Raw genomic sequence first — 15443 nt, 5'->3', positions numbered from 1 at the left:
ACCAACAAACGTGGATTTTTAAATGAATTTTTTGAGGTTCCTTAGAAACCAACAAACGTGGATTTTTAAATGAATTTTTTGAGGTTCCTTAGAAACCAACAAACGTGGATTTTCAAATGAATTTTTTGATGTTCGTTAGAAACAACAAACGTGGATTTTTAAATGAATTTTTTGAGGTTCCTTAGAAACCAACAAACGTGGATTTTTAAATGAATTTTTTGAGGTTCCTTAGAAACCAACAAACGTGGATTTTTAAATGAATTTTTTGAGGTTCCTTAGAAACCAACAAACGTGGATTTTTAAATGAATTTTTTGAGGTTCCTTAGAAACCAACAAACGTGGATTTTTAAATGAATTTTTTGAGGTTCCTTAGAAACCAACAAACGTGGATTTTTAAATGAATTTTTTGAGGTTCCTTAGAAACCAACAAACGTGGATTTTTAAATGAATTTTTTGAGGTTCCTTAGAAACCAACAAACGTGGATTTTTAAATGAATTTTTTGAGGTTCCTTAGAAACCAACAAACGTGGATTTTTAAATGAATTTTTTGAGGTTCCTTAGAAACCAACAAACGTGGATTTTTAAATGAATTTTTTGAGGTTCCTTAGAAACCAACAAACGTGGATTTTTAAATGAATTTTTTGAGGTTCCTTAGAAACCAACAAACGTGGATTTTTAAATGAATTTTTTGAGGTTCCTTAGAAACCAACAAACGTGGATTTTTAAATGAATTTTTTGAGGTTCCTTAGAAACCAACAAACGTGGATTTTTAAATGAATTTTTTGAGGTTCCTTAGAAACCAACAAACGTGGATTTTTAAATGAATTTTTTGAGGTTCCTTAGAAACCAAAAAACGTGGATTTTTAAATGAATTTTTTGAGGTTCGTTAGAAACCAACAAACGTGGATTTTTAAATGAATTTTTTGAGGTTCCTTAGAAACCAACAAACGTGGATTTTTAAATGAATTTTTTGAGGTTCCTTAGAAACCAACAAACGTGGATTTTCAAATGAATTTTTTGATGTTCGTTAGAAACAACAAACGTGGATTTTTAAATGAATTTTTTGAGGTTCCTTAGAAACCAACAAACGTGGATTTTTAAATGAATTTTTTGAGGTTCCTTAGAAACCAACAAACGTGGATTTTTAAATGAATTTTTTGAGGTTCCTTAGAAACCAACAAACGTGGATTTTTAAATGAATTTTTTGAGGTTCCTTAGAAACCAACAAACGTGGATTTTTAAATGAATTTTTTGAGGTTCCTTAGAAACCAACAAACGTGGATTTTTAAATGAATTTTTTGAGGTTCCTTAGAAACCAGCAAACGTGGATTTTTAAATGAATTTTTTGAGGTTCCTTAGAAACCAACAAACGTGGATTTTTAAATGAATTTTTTGAGGCTCCTTAGAAACCAACAAACGTGGATTTTTAAATGAATTTTTTGAGGTTCCTTAGAAACCAACAAACGTGGATTTTTAAATGAATTTTTTGAGGTTCCTTAGAAACCAACAAACGTGGATTTTTAAATGAATTTTTTGAGGTTCCTTAGAAACCAACAAACGTGGATTTTTAAATGAATTTTTTGAGGTTCCTTAGAAACCAACAAACGTGGATTTTTAAATGAATTTTTTGAGGTTCCTTAGAAACCAACAAACGTGGATTTTTAAATGAATTTTTTGAGGTTCCTTAGAAACCAACAAACGTGGATTTTTAAATGAATTTTTTGAGGTTCCTTAGAAACCAACAAACGTGGATTTTTAAATGAATTTTTTGAGGTTCCTTAGAAACCAACAAACGTGGATTTTTAAATGAATTTTTTGAGGTTCCTTAGAAACCAACAAACGTGGATTTTTAAATGAATTTTTGAGGTTCCTTAGAAACCAACAAACGTGGATTTTTAAATGAATTTTTTGAGGTTCCTTAGAAACCAACAAACGTGGATTTTTAAATGAATTTTTTGAGGTTCCTTAGAAACCAACAAACGTGGATTTTTAAATGAATTTTTGAGGTTCCTTAGAAACCAACAAACGTGGATTTTTAAATGAATTTTTTGAGGTTCCTTAGAAACCAACAAACGTGGATTTTTAAATGAATTTTTTGAGGTTCCTTAGAAACCAACAAACGTGGATTTTTAAATGAATTTTTTGAGGTTCCTTAGAAACCAACAAACGTGGATTTTTAAATGAATTTTTTGAGGTTCCTTAGAAACCAACAAACGTGGATTTTTAAATGAATTTTTTGAGGTTCCTTAGAAACCAACAAACGTGGATTTTTAAATGAATTTTTTGAGGTTCCTTAGAAACCAACAAACGTGGATTTTTAAATGAATTTTTTGAGGTTCCTTAGAAACCAACAAACGTGGATTTTAAATGAATTTTTTGAGGTTCCTTAGAAACCAAGCCCAAAAAGATGTTTTCATCTGTTTCATTGATTATGAGAAAGCATTCGATACGGTTAAACACGATAAATTAATGGATATTTTGGCATCAATTGGAGTACAAGGAAAAGAATTACGCTGCATCAAAAATTTGTATTGGAATCAAAAAGCACGAATCGACGTCAGTGGTGAACAGACTGAAGAAATTGTTATTTCAAAAGGAGTTAGGCAGGGTTGCATACTTTCCCCATTACTATTCAACGTGTACTCAGAAAAAATATTTCAAGAAGCGTTAGGTGGAGAAAACATTGGAATAAAAATTAATGGACAATATGTGAATAATATAAGATATGCGGACGACACCACATTACTAGCTGGGAGCATATCAGGTCTACAGAAACTTGTAGAAAAGCTGGCATTCATAAGTGAAAAGTTTGGGTTAAAAATTAATATGAAAAAAACTAAATATATGATCGTAAGCAGAAAGAACGAACATCGAAATGCGAAGCTTACTATACAGAATACCGAGATCGAGAGGGTACACACATTTAAATATCTGGGAGTTCTAATAAATGACCGGTGGGACTACTCCAAAGAAATTACCAGCCGAATAGAAATAGCGAGAGATGCGTTTTTCAAATACAAAAAAGTATTAGCAAGCCACGAAATAAATGTAACAACAAAAATAAGGTTTATCAAGTGCTATGTTTGGTCAGTCCTCTTATATGCTGCCGAAGTCTGGACACTTAAAAATTCCGATGAAAGGAAATTGGCAGCTTTTGAAATGTGGACATTCCGCCGAGTACTGAAAATACCCTGGACATCAAAAATAACAAATGACGAAGTACTTAGAAGGATGCATGTGAACCAACAACTAATCTCAACAATTAAAAAGCGCAAAATATCTTACCTTGGACACATATTACGGAATAACAAATACAAAACACTACAAACAATACTTAAGGCAAAAATTGAAGGAAAACGTGGAAGAGGTAGGAGAGAAACAACGTGGCTCAAAAATATCCTGACATGGACTGGCTATAATGATGAATACACACTTTTACATGCCGCTAAGAACAGGGAGCTGAACATCATTGTGTAACAACAAATAATTATAAATATGTATTTAATATTATGCATATATGTAGCATTGAAATATTATTGTACGATCACCAATATCCGAATAACGGATGAGTAAATAAAGAAGAAGAAGAAGAAGAAACCAACAAACGTGGATTTTTAAATGAATTTTTTGAGGTTCCTTAGAAACCAACAAACGTGGATTTTTAAATGAATTTTTTGTGGTTCCTTAGAAACCAACAAACGTGGATTTTTAAATGAATTTTTTGAGGTTCCTTAGAAACCAACAAACGTGGATTTTTAAATGAATTTTTTGAGGTTCCTTAGAAACCAACAAACGTGGATTTTTAAATGAATTTTTTGAGGTTCCTTAGAAACCAACAAACGTGGATTTTTAAATGAATTTTTTGAGAATCCTTAGAAACCAACAAACGTGGATCTTTAAATGAATTTTTTGAGAATCCTTAGAAACTAACAAACGTGGATTTTTAAATGAATTTTTTGAGAATCCTTAGAAACCAACAAACGTGGATTTTTAAATGAATTTTTTGAGAATCCTTAGAAACCAACAAACGTAGATTTTTAAATGAATTTTTTGAGAATCCTTAGAAACCAACAAACGTGGATTTTTAAATGAATTTTTTGAGAATCCTTAGAAACCAACAAACGTGGATTTTTAAATGAATTTTTTGAGAATCCTTAGAAACCAACAAACGTGGATTTTTAAATGAATTTTTTGAGAATCCTTAGAAACCAACAAACGTGGATTTTTAAATGAATTTTTTGAGAATCCTTAGAAACCAACAAACGTGGATTTTTAAATGAATTTTTTGAGAATCCTTAGAAACCAACAAACGTGGATTTTTAAATGAGTTTTTTGAGAATCCTTAGAAACCAACAAACGTGGATTTTTAAATGAATTTTTTGAGAATCCGTAGAAACCAACAAACGTGGATTTTTAAATGAATTTTTGAGAATCCTTAGAAACCAACAAACGTGGATTTTTAAATGAGTTTTTTGAGAATCCTTAGAAACCAACAAACGTGGATTTTTAAATGAATTTTTTGAGAATCCTTAGAAACCAACAAACGTGGATTTTTAAATGAATTTTTTGAGAATCCTTAGAAACCAACAAACGTGGATTTTTAAATGAATTTTTTGAGAATCCTTAGAAACCAACAAACGTGGATTTTTAAATGAATTTTTTGAGAATCCTTAGAAACCAACAAACGTGGATTTTTAAATGAATTTTTTGAGAATCCTTAGAAACCAACAAACGTGGATTTTTAAATGAATTTTTTGAGAATCCTTAGAAACCAACAAACGTGGATTTTTAAATGAATTTTTTGAGAATCCTTAGAAACCAACAAACGTGGATTTTTAAATGAATTTTATGAGAATCCTTAGAAACCAACAAACGTGGATCTTTAAATGAATTTTTTGAGAATCCTTAGAAACCAACAAACGTGGATCTTTAAATGAATTTTTTGAGAATCCTTAGAAACCAACAAACGTGGATCTTTAAATGAATTTTTTGAGAATCCTTAGAAACCAACAAACGTGGATCTTTAAATGAATTTTATGAGAATCCTTAGAAACCAACAAACGTGGATCTTTAAATGAATTTTTTGAGAATCCTTAGAAACCAACAAACGTGGATTTTTAAATGAATTTTTTGAGAATCCTTAGAAACCAACAAACGTGGATTTTTAAATGAATTTTTTGAGAATCCTTAGAAACCAACAAACGTGGATTTTTAAATGAATTTTTTGAGAATCCTTAGAAACCAACAAACGTGGATTTTTAAATGAATTTTTTGAGAATCCTTAGAAACCAACAAACGTGGATTTTTAAATGAATTTTTTGAGAATCCTTAGAAACCAACAAACGTGGATTTTTAAATGATTTTTTTGAGAATCCTTAGAAACCAACAAACGTGGATTTTTAAATGAATTTTTTGAGAATCCTTAGAAACCAACAAACGTGGATTTTTAAATGAATTTTTTGAGAATCCTTAGAAACCAACAAACGTGGATTTTTAAATGAATTTTTTGAGAATCCTTAGAAACCAACAAACGTGGATTTTTAAATGAATTTTTTGAGAATCCTTAGAAACCAACAAACGTGGATTTTTAAATGAATTTTTTGAGAATCCTTAGAAACCAACAAACGTGGATTTTTAAATAAATTTTTTGAGAATCCTTAGAAACCAACAAACGTGGATTTTTAAATAAATTTTTTGAGAATCCTTAGAAACCAACAAACGTGGATTTTTAAATGAATTTTTTGAGAATCCTTAGAAACCAACAAACGTGGATTTTTAAATGAATTTTTTGAGAATCCTTAGAAACCAACAAACGTGGATTTTTAAATGAATTTTTTGAGAATCCTTAGAAACCAACAAACGTGGATTTTTAAATGAATTTTTTGAGAATCCTTAGAAACCAACAACCAACTTCCGTATTATTTTGTTTTAACTAAATAAAGAATTCCCACATTAACTTATAACCGGTTACTTTTTTAGCTGCATCACTAAAATTAAAAACTCATGGAATAGGTGTTACGTGTTCTTTTACTAACCTCACTTTTCTCCTACACTGCAAATTGCTTACAGCTTCTTTGGGTGGGCTGGAAATTGTTATTTGTTGCAAAATACCTTTTTCGCTTTTTTTGTTTTGAAAATATATCACATATCAAGTAACACTCTGGCCACGTAACATGATACATACGTTAGCTTCACACTTGATCTTTTTTTGTTGCAGAGGTTTATTAATGTAAAAGAAGCTACATTGAAAGTCTGAATGCTCAATGGCCACGCGCACATTGAATCAAGAGTCGAAGCCAATTATTAAAATAAATAGCAATCAATTTATAAAACATAAAAGACAAGCATGCAAAATTTGTTCCCGAAAAAAACAAAAGAAGTGGGTGAAGAAAGAATCTCTGTCGAAAAATATTACAAAATTGCCAAAAGATACTCATATCCATAACTTTTGGGAAGAAAAAAAAAAGTGAACAAAAAACTACGAAAATGAAATTTGATATTTATGAGGTATTTAAAAGAAATTTAATTTAAAATACTCGTGTAAGGAAGAGAGACAAAATGCTTGAAGGCTTCATGAATTTTGAATATATTATGGCAATTTGCTAAATAGCCAATGAAACATGATACCCAATGTGGCTTCTAAAATTCCATGGAAAAATATAAATATTTTGCCTTGGCATTGGACGGCAGTAGTAGTAGCCTAATAGTAGTAAAATGAGCTACCATTTGGCAAGAGTTTCTATTTTTACACAGCTACCTTAAGGCTTCTGTTTTTATGTGTTTTTGCAATATTTAATTCAATGTCAACAGATGTTATATTTTATCTTATGGACGACGACAAAGTTTGACCATTTGGTGACATCTTTCCACTATGTAATGTCAATTTTACAGATTTTCACACTTCAATTGACCTTGTGCTACCATAACTAACCCATTTACCATAGCGAGCATTCTCCAACCCATGTCCAGCTATTCTTCATTACATCAAAATATTTACAAATATTTATGTAGTTGCATTGGCGAATCGTGAAATTAATTTATATACGCTTAATTTATTTTTTGTCGTCTACCATTACAATAATATTTTGGTGTTAAGGTCAAAACCTTGACAAATTCTCCTTGAGCCCAAGAGTTTTGTTATGTAGTGTAACAATTGTTGCGATTTTCTTCATCTTCGTTGCGTTTGCCCAAAGCATAATGTTACTGTGCGCTATTCGTTATGCTTGTCTTTAGTACTGTGCATTATTTCGCTTTGTCTTAATGGTGACATCACAGCAAGGTATTTAGTAATACGCTTAAAGGTCATTTGACATTTATACAATCCTCATTAGAATGTCGTTGGGTTTTACCTGTGCCACTAGCTGTTTAGGTTGCTGCTTAGTGGATATGAAATTGTTGGTGAGGTGTAGCTGATTCTTTGGTTTGAACTAAAGAGAGTCTGAGTTCATTTAAAAATCAAAGGTACTCTAAAGATCCTATAACAATACATTAAAAATTGAAATTTGTGGTAATCTTAAGATCCTCGAAAAATTCATTTAAAAATCCACGTTTGTGGTACTCTAAAAATCCTCGAAAAATTCATTTAAAAATCCACGTTTGTGGTACTCTAAAAATCCTCGAAAAATTCATTTAAAAATCCACGTTTGTGGTACTCTAAAGATGCTCGAAAAATTCATTTAAAAATCCACGTTTGTGGTATTCTAAAGATCCTCAAAAAACCTATTTAAAAATCCACGTTTGTGGTTCTCTGAAGATCCTCGAAAAATTCACTTTAAAATCCACGTTTGTTGGTTTCTAAGGATCCTCAAAAAACTCATTGGTTTCTAAGGATCCTCAAAAAATTAATTCAAAAATCCACGTTTGTGGTACTCTACAGATCCTCGAAAAATTCATTTAAAAATCCACGTTTGTGGTACTCTACAGATCCTCGAAAAATTCATTTAAAAATCCACGTTTGTTGGTTTTTTAGGATCCTCAAAAAATTAGTTTAAAAATCCACGTTTGTTGGTTTCTAATGATCCTCAAAAGAGCCTTGAAATATTCACTTAAAAATCCACGTGTGGTACTCTAAATATCCCCGAAAAATTCATTTAAAAATCCACGTTTGTGGTACTCTAAGGATCCTCGAGAAATTCATTCAAAAATCCACGTTTGTAGTACTTTAAAGATCCTCGAAAAATTCATTTAAAACCCCACGTTTGCGTTACTCTAAAATTCCTCGAAAAATTCATTTAAAAATCCACGTTTGTGGTACCATAAAGATGCTTGAAAAATTCATTTAAAAATCAACGTTTGTGGTCTCTAAATATCCTCGAAAAATTCATTGAAAAATCAACGTTTGTGGTACTCTAAAGATCCTCGAAAAATTCATTTAAAAATCGACGTTTGTGGTACTCTAAAAATCCTCGAAAAATTCATTAAAAATCTAGGTTTGTAGTACTCTAAAGATCCTCGAAAAATTCACTTAAAATCCACCTCTGTGGTACTCTAAAGATCCTCGGAAAATTCATTTAAAAATCAACGTTTGTGGTACTCTAAAGATCCTCGAAAAATTCATTTAAAAATCCACGTTTGTGGAAAAATATATTTAAAAATCCAGGTTTGTGGTACTCTAAAGATCCTAGAAAAATTCATTTAAAAATCCACGTTTGTTGGTTTTTTAGGATCCTCAAAAAATTAGTTTAAAAATCCACGTTTGTTGGTTTTTTAGGATCCTCAAAAAATTAGTTTAAAAATCCACGTTTGTTGGTTTCTAATGATCCTCAAAAGAGCCTTGAAAAATTCACTTTAAAATCCACGTGTGGTACTCTAAATATCCTCGAAAAATTCATTTAAAAATCCACGTTTGTGGTACTCTAAGGATCCTCGAGAAATTCATTCAAAAATCCACGTTTGTAGTACTTTAAAGATCCTCGAAAAATTCATTTAAAACCCCACGTTTGCGTTACTCTAAAATTCCTCGAAAAATTCATTTAAAAATCCACGTTTGTGGTACCCTAAAGATGCTTGAAAAATTCATTTAAAAATCAACGTTTGTGGTCTCTAAAGATCCTCGAAAAATTCATTTAAAAATCCACGTTTGTGGTACTCTAAAGATGCTCGAAAAATTCATTTAAAAATCCACGTTTGTGGTACTCTAAAGATCCTCGAAAAATTCATTTAAAAATCCAGGTTTGTGGTACTCTAAAGATCCTCGAAAAATTCATTTAAAATTCCATGCTTGTGGTACTCTAGAGATTCTCGAAAAATTCATTTAAAAATCCACGTTTGTGGTGCTCTAAAGATCCTCGAAAATATTCATCCAGGTTTGTGGTACTCTAAAGATCCTCGAAAATTTCATTAAAAATTCCACGTTGGTGGTGCTTGAAAAAATTATTTAAAAATTTACATATGTTGCCATAGAAGGATCCTCCAAGATTTCTTTCAAGAAAACAATAATTTTTTGCACCCTTAACATATTTTAAAATTTATTCCAAATTCCAATTTAAAGAGTTGCTTGCCCATCTGACCTTTTGAAGCAAACAAAAACGCATTTGTTTCTTTACCACTTGTCAAGAATATATGTTATATTTTAAAAAATCATTAATCTCCAATCTTTTTCAACATCTATACAATTGCATACATATGTACTTAGAACCTGTTCGAAATTATTCCCATAACCAAAACATGAACGTAACTATTTGACAGCTTCCATAGAACATCTTCATCAAACATATTTTTTGGTTTAAGCACAACAGGTAAGAGCATCATAAGGGTATATTTCAGACAAATGTGGAAGTAGTTATTAAGTCATTAAAATTGTATCGTCATTGCTTACAGCAACAGGAAATTAAAATCAAATCACAATTACATGTGTGTGGTTTGTTTTCGTGATCCTTCATAACAATCCTCTAGGTAGGATTTAAAATGAAGATTCATAAAGTGTTTAGATGATGTATTGTAGTTGAATTGCCACAAAATTAAAGTATATTTTTTGATTTTTTTAAACCAGCTATTATGTAACAATCTTACAGGAATACTGCATGCAGGTGAATGGGGCAGGAATGAATGGTTTTTTTTGAAAAAAAAAAAACATTTGACTACATGTTGTGTACCGGACTAACGAATTTCATTACTCCATCGTATGTGACCTCATAACTGATATATTTTTCCGGGAAATTGTTTTGCATTCGTGGGGAAGTAAATAAGGATAAACTAAACCAAAGTGTTTCTTAAGAAAATCAATAAATGAACATTTTGTTGTCCTTTAGAGATCTTCTATTGATACTTTAAAAATTTATTTAAATATCAGATTGCCCTCTAAATATTCTCAAAAATTTAATTTAAAAATCGACGTTAATTATTTTCCAAAAAGTCCTTTAAAAATTTATTTAAAAATCGACGTTACTTATTCTCCAAAGAATCCTTTGAAAATAAATTCAAAAATCAACGTTAATTATTCTTCAAAAAATCCTTTGAAAATTGATTTAAAAATCCAAATATCCTTTAAAAATTAGTTTAAAATTTGACGTTTATTATTCTCCAAAAATCTTTAAAAATCCACGTTTATTATTTTCCAAAAATACTCTGATCGGTGTTTACTATTTTTTCAGTTCTCTAAAAATTAATTTAGAAATTATTAAATTTATTAAAAATCTTTTAAAAATTAATTTAGAAATCCTCTTAAAATTTATTAAAAAATACATGCTTATTATTTTAAAAATCCTCCAACAATTAACTTAAAAATCTACATTTATTATTAAAAAGCCTACTAAAACGTAATTAATTAATAAATTAAAATTTAAAAATCCTCTAAAATTTTATTTAAGAATACACGTTTATTATTAACAAAATTAAAAAATCCTCTAAAATTAAATTTAAAAAATCTAATTTCTTATTTTCCAAAAACCTTCTAAAAATTAATTTTAAAAATTTTAATTCTTATTTCCCAAAAATCTTCTAAAAATTAGCTTAAAAAACCCGTTTATTACTTTCCAGAAATAGCCTACGTTTATTATTCTCCAAAAATCCTCTAGAAATAAATTTAAAATGTCTCGTTTATTATTGTCAAAAAATCCTCTAGTAATAAATTTAAAAAATCACGTTTATTATTGTCCAAAAATCCTCAAAAAAATAATTAAAAAAACTACTGTTATTATTGTCCAAAAATTTTCAAAAAATAATTTAAAAATCAACGTTTAATATTGTCCAAAAATCCTCAAGAAAATTAATTTAAAAATCCAAGTTTATTATCGTCCAATAAACTCCAAAAAATTAATATAAAAACCCACGTTTAAGAATGTACAAAAATCATCAAAAAATTTATTTAAAAATTCAAAAAAAATGTCATGTTTATTACTTATGTACTTAAGGTAAGGTCACATTAGGCAAATATTTGCTCCAGCGACCGGCATTGTGCACTTACTGAGATCAAATGAGCGTTATAATACATTGAATTTATGCTCACTTGCTCTCAGTAAGCGCACACTGCCGGTCGCTGGAGCAAATATTTGCCTAATGTAACTGTACCTTTACTTACAGAACATTTGTTCCATAGACCGAACTAAGATCTAAAGATCTACAATTCTCTCAGTTTCGTGCTTCGCTTTTTGGAATACCGCGCCTTGTCATCTCTTCATCCACTTGTTTGCGCCATCTACTCTTTGGACTGCTAATTCTACGTGCACCGCCATGTGGCTCGAATTTATACGTCTTTTTAGCGGGTTCATCATCGCCCATTCTTATGATATGGCCTAGCCAACGCAATCGCTGCATCTCGATTCGTTTAACTATAGCAGATACAGCTCGCGGTTCATGCGACGTCGATATTCACCGTCAACGCAGATTGATTGGTCCGTAGATCTTTCGAAGAATGTTTCTCTCAAACACACCAAGCACTGCCATGTCTGCTTGCGCAAGTACCCAGGCTTCGGAGCCATACATCAGCACGGGTAGTATCAGTGTTTTGTAGAGCGTTATTTTTGTTTGACGAGATGTGGCTTTGCTTTTAAACTGCTTACTTAAACCAAAGTAGCATCTGTAGGCCAATACAATTCTTCTTCTTATTTCACAACTGATGTCGTTTGTTGTGTTTACGGCGGTGCCGAGGTAGACGAAGTCTTTTACTGCCTCAAAATTATAGGAACCAACTTCCACAGTTGGTCCGAGCTCAATGGACGCATTGCGCGTCGACACCAGTAACTTTGTCTTCTCACCGTTTACCGCCAGACCCACTTTAGCAGATTCTCCTTCGACCTTCATAAAGCTGATACCTTTATGAAGGTCGAATGATGTGATCTTCCCATGATGTCTATATCATCAGCATAAGCAAGTAACATGTGGCTATTGGTGTAGATTGTGCCACTTCTTCTGTCGTATAACCTTTTCTAGCAGGATGTTGATAAGATCACATGAAAGGATGTTGATAAGATCCTTGCCTGAAACCTCTTTTGGTACAAAACTCTTCGGAGAGGTTCTTTCTATTTTAACTGAAGATCTTGTGTCAGTTAGAGTCCTTTTACAAAGCCGAATGAGCTTTGCGGGGATACCAAATTCAGACATGGCTTGGAATACCTTTGAACGTAGCGGGCTGTCGAAGGCTGCTTTATAATAGACAAAAAGGTGATAGGTGTCGATCTGCATCTCTTGGGTCTTCTCCAGGATTTGCCGCAGGGTAAATATCTGGTCGATGGTGGACTTGCCAGGTCTAAAACCGCATTGGTAAGGTCCAATTATTTCAGTGACCATGGTCTTTAGTCGTTCGCACAATTTCCCTGACACTATCTTGTAGGCGATAGGGAGAAGACTTATGCCCCTATAGTTGGAGCATAAAATCGTATCTCCTTTCTAATTGACGGGACACAGGATGCTCATGTTCCAATCGTCGGGTACGCATTCTTCTTGCCAGATGGTGCTAACTAGCTGATGAATACACCTTATCAGCGTGTTGCCTCCGGTTATGAACAGCTCGGCTGGTAAGCCATCGGCTCCCGCTGCCTTATTATTCTTCAGCCGATTTATTGCTGTCTCTGGGGCGGTATACATTCAATACCATCTTCTGGGATTGGGACTGTGATATCTTCGTCGTCTTCGCTGCTATTGGATACCAACAGTTTTGAAAAATGTTCTTTCCATATCCTGAGTACACTATCTGTATCAGTTACCAAATTACCTTGCTGGTCTCTACAGGAGGATGTGTCTGTACCAAAGCCATCAGTTTGATGCTTGACTTCATTCTGGCTCCTGTACATCTCGATTTTTTCACACTCCCGCTTCTCCATCTCCCTCTTTTTCCTGCGGAAAAGACGTTTCTCCTCTCTACTTTTCTCCCGATACCTCTCTGATGCGCTACGCATTGCTGCGGATTGTAAAGTAGCCCTATATGCCGCATTTTTCTCTTAGGTGGCAGCACGATTCCTTGGTGGAGGTCTCTGGTATCCAAGTATGGATTTTGCGGCTGTTTGCATGGAGTGGGCAATGCTTTGCCATTGCGCTGAAATGTTATCGGGATGAGGAGTGCTTTGATTATGCAATTGGGCTAGTTGAGTGGATTATGTTGTGGCTATCTGTTGTGATTGCAGCTTACCGATGTCTAACTTTCGTGTTGTATCTGTTCGTGCTTTATTTGTAACGTTTAGACGGGTACGTACCTTTGCTGCAACAAGGTAGTGGTCCGAATCTATGTTTGCTCCTCGGAACGATCGTACATCTATCACAACATGATCAATTTTATTATTTGTTCTTTCATCTGGAGATAGCCAGGTGCTCTTATGAATATCGAGATGCTTAAATCTTATACTGCTAACTTCCATGTTTTTTGCAGATGCAAAGTCTATCAGTCTCATACCATTGTTAGATGTTTCACTGTGGAGACTGAATTTCCCGACTGTTGGGCCAAAGATTCTTTCCAATTTGGCATTAAAATCGCCTAGAATAACTTTAATATCATGTGCAGGGCAATTGTCATAAGTTTCATCTAAGAGCTCCTAAAATATATCTTTGGTCTGTTCGTTCTCGTCTTCAGTGGGAGCATGAGCGCAAATAAAGCTGATGTTGAAGAATTTTGCTTTTAATCGAATTGCAGCGAGTCTTTCATTCACTGGGGTGAAGCTGGAGAGCAGATGTTTTAATCTCCTACCAACTACAAATCCGCAACCAAACTCATGATTTGTGCCATGGCAGCTATAATACAGTGCGTCACTTTTAGGTGTTGTTGTGACGCCTTTCCCATTCCATCGTATTTCCTGTATGGTAGTAATGTCGGCTTTGTACTTTTCAAGTACATCTGCCAATGCGTAAACTGCACCTTCTCTATAAAGAGTGCGAACATTCCATGTGCAGATTCGCAGATCATGGTCCTTAAAACGTCTGCGGGGGTCGTCAACTTTAGAGGGATTTGTTTTTCTTTTTTTTATTATAACACTATAAAACACTGAAAATGCAAACAACTCCTAGTATGTATTTTTTGAAAGTACATATTTAGACTACAAAAACCTTAGTAGGGTTTTGTCCTGTCAGATCCAGTTCGGATTTTATGGCCTCATCTAAACCGGGCTAAATCTACACTTTTTTGCATTTATCAGGCCTTTATCTCAGAAACGAATAGGAATATGGACTTGCTGTCTTTAGGAATATTGTAGCCCAAAACTAGTAGAACTTATCTTTTGAAAAAACCACATAAGAAAAACACCATCTAGGGCATCAAAATCTATAAAATATAGACAATTTTACATAATTGCTGAAATTCTTGTCAGTATCGGCTAAACTATTGGTAGTTGAACCAAGTAATCTTTTGCAAAAATCTTCCAAATAAAGTTCTCAACAATTCTTTAGAATATTCTGAAACTCTAAAATGCTTACTTCATGTTGTTCCAGCGGTATTTTGCATCATATCTTTTACAAAACGTATTTCAAACACAGTTCACACCAACAGTTTATTCTCGCATTTCGCATTTTTATTAAATCTTCGTTGAAAAATGCACTGAAAACAAAGTGATAGAGGCATTGTACAACAATGTGATGTGCTGAAGAGTTGTGTATTACATTCCAGGGAATATTTTTCCAAAAGAAAATGTTCAGAAAAAATTAACGGTTTTGAAGATACGGTGCGATATGTATAAAAATTGTGGAATTTTCGCATATATTTTGAAATTTGAGGCAATAAATGTGGTTTTTCGAGTTCATTATTTCTCCAAATATTTTACTCTTGTCTTTTTCTACAATTTGGCTTCAGAGGTCAGAAGAAGATTCGCATTGGTTTCAGAGATATAGCCCCGAATTTCTTTAAAAACTCAATATTTAACCATGTTTAGATGGGGCCATAAAATCCGAGATGGATCTGACACAAAAAAACCCAACTAGGGTTTCTTGTCGTTTGGGTCTGTACTTTCAAAAACTCTTCAGTTCGAATTGTTTGCACAAGATCACATTAAAAATGTTGCACAGTGTTATACAAAAATCCTCTA

General features: G+C 32.5%; 1 pseudogene; it reads right to left on the bottom strand.

Annotated features, from left to right (window-relative positions):
- Positions 1-15443, bottom strand: part of LOC141398443 (uncharacterized) — a 70672-nt pseudogene that overhangs the window by 28938 nt on the left and 26291 nt on the right.

This window comes from Musca autumnalis, unplaced genomic scaffold, assembly GCF_047663935.1.
Source record: "Musca autumnalis isolate F117 unplaced genomic scaffold, ASM4766393v1 scaffold_3, whole genome shotgun sequence".
NCBI classification, from domain to species: Eukaryota; Metazoa; Arthropoda; class Insecta; order Diptera; family Muscidae; genus Musca; species Musca autumnalis.
Note: the sequence above shows the minus strand (reverse complement) of the source record. Positions and strands in the feature narration are given on the sequence as shown.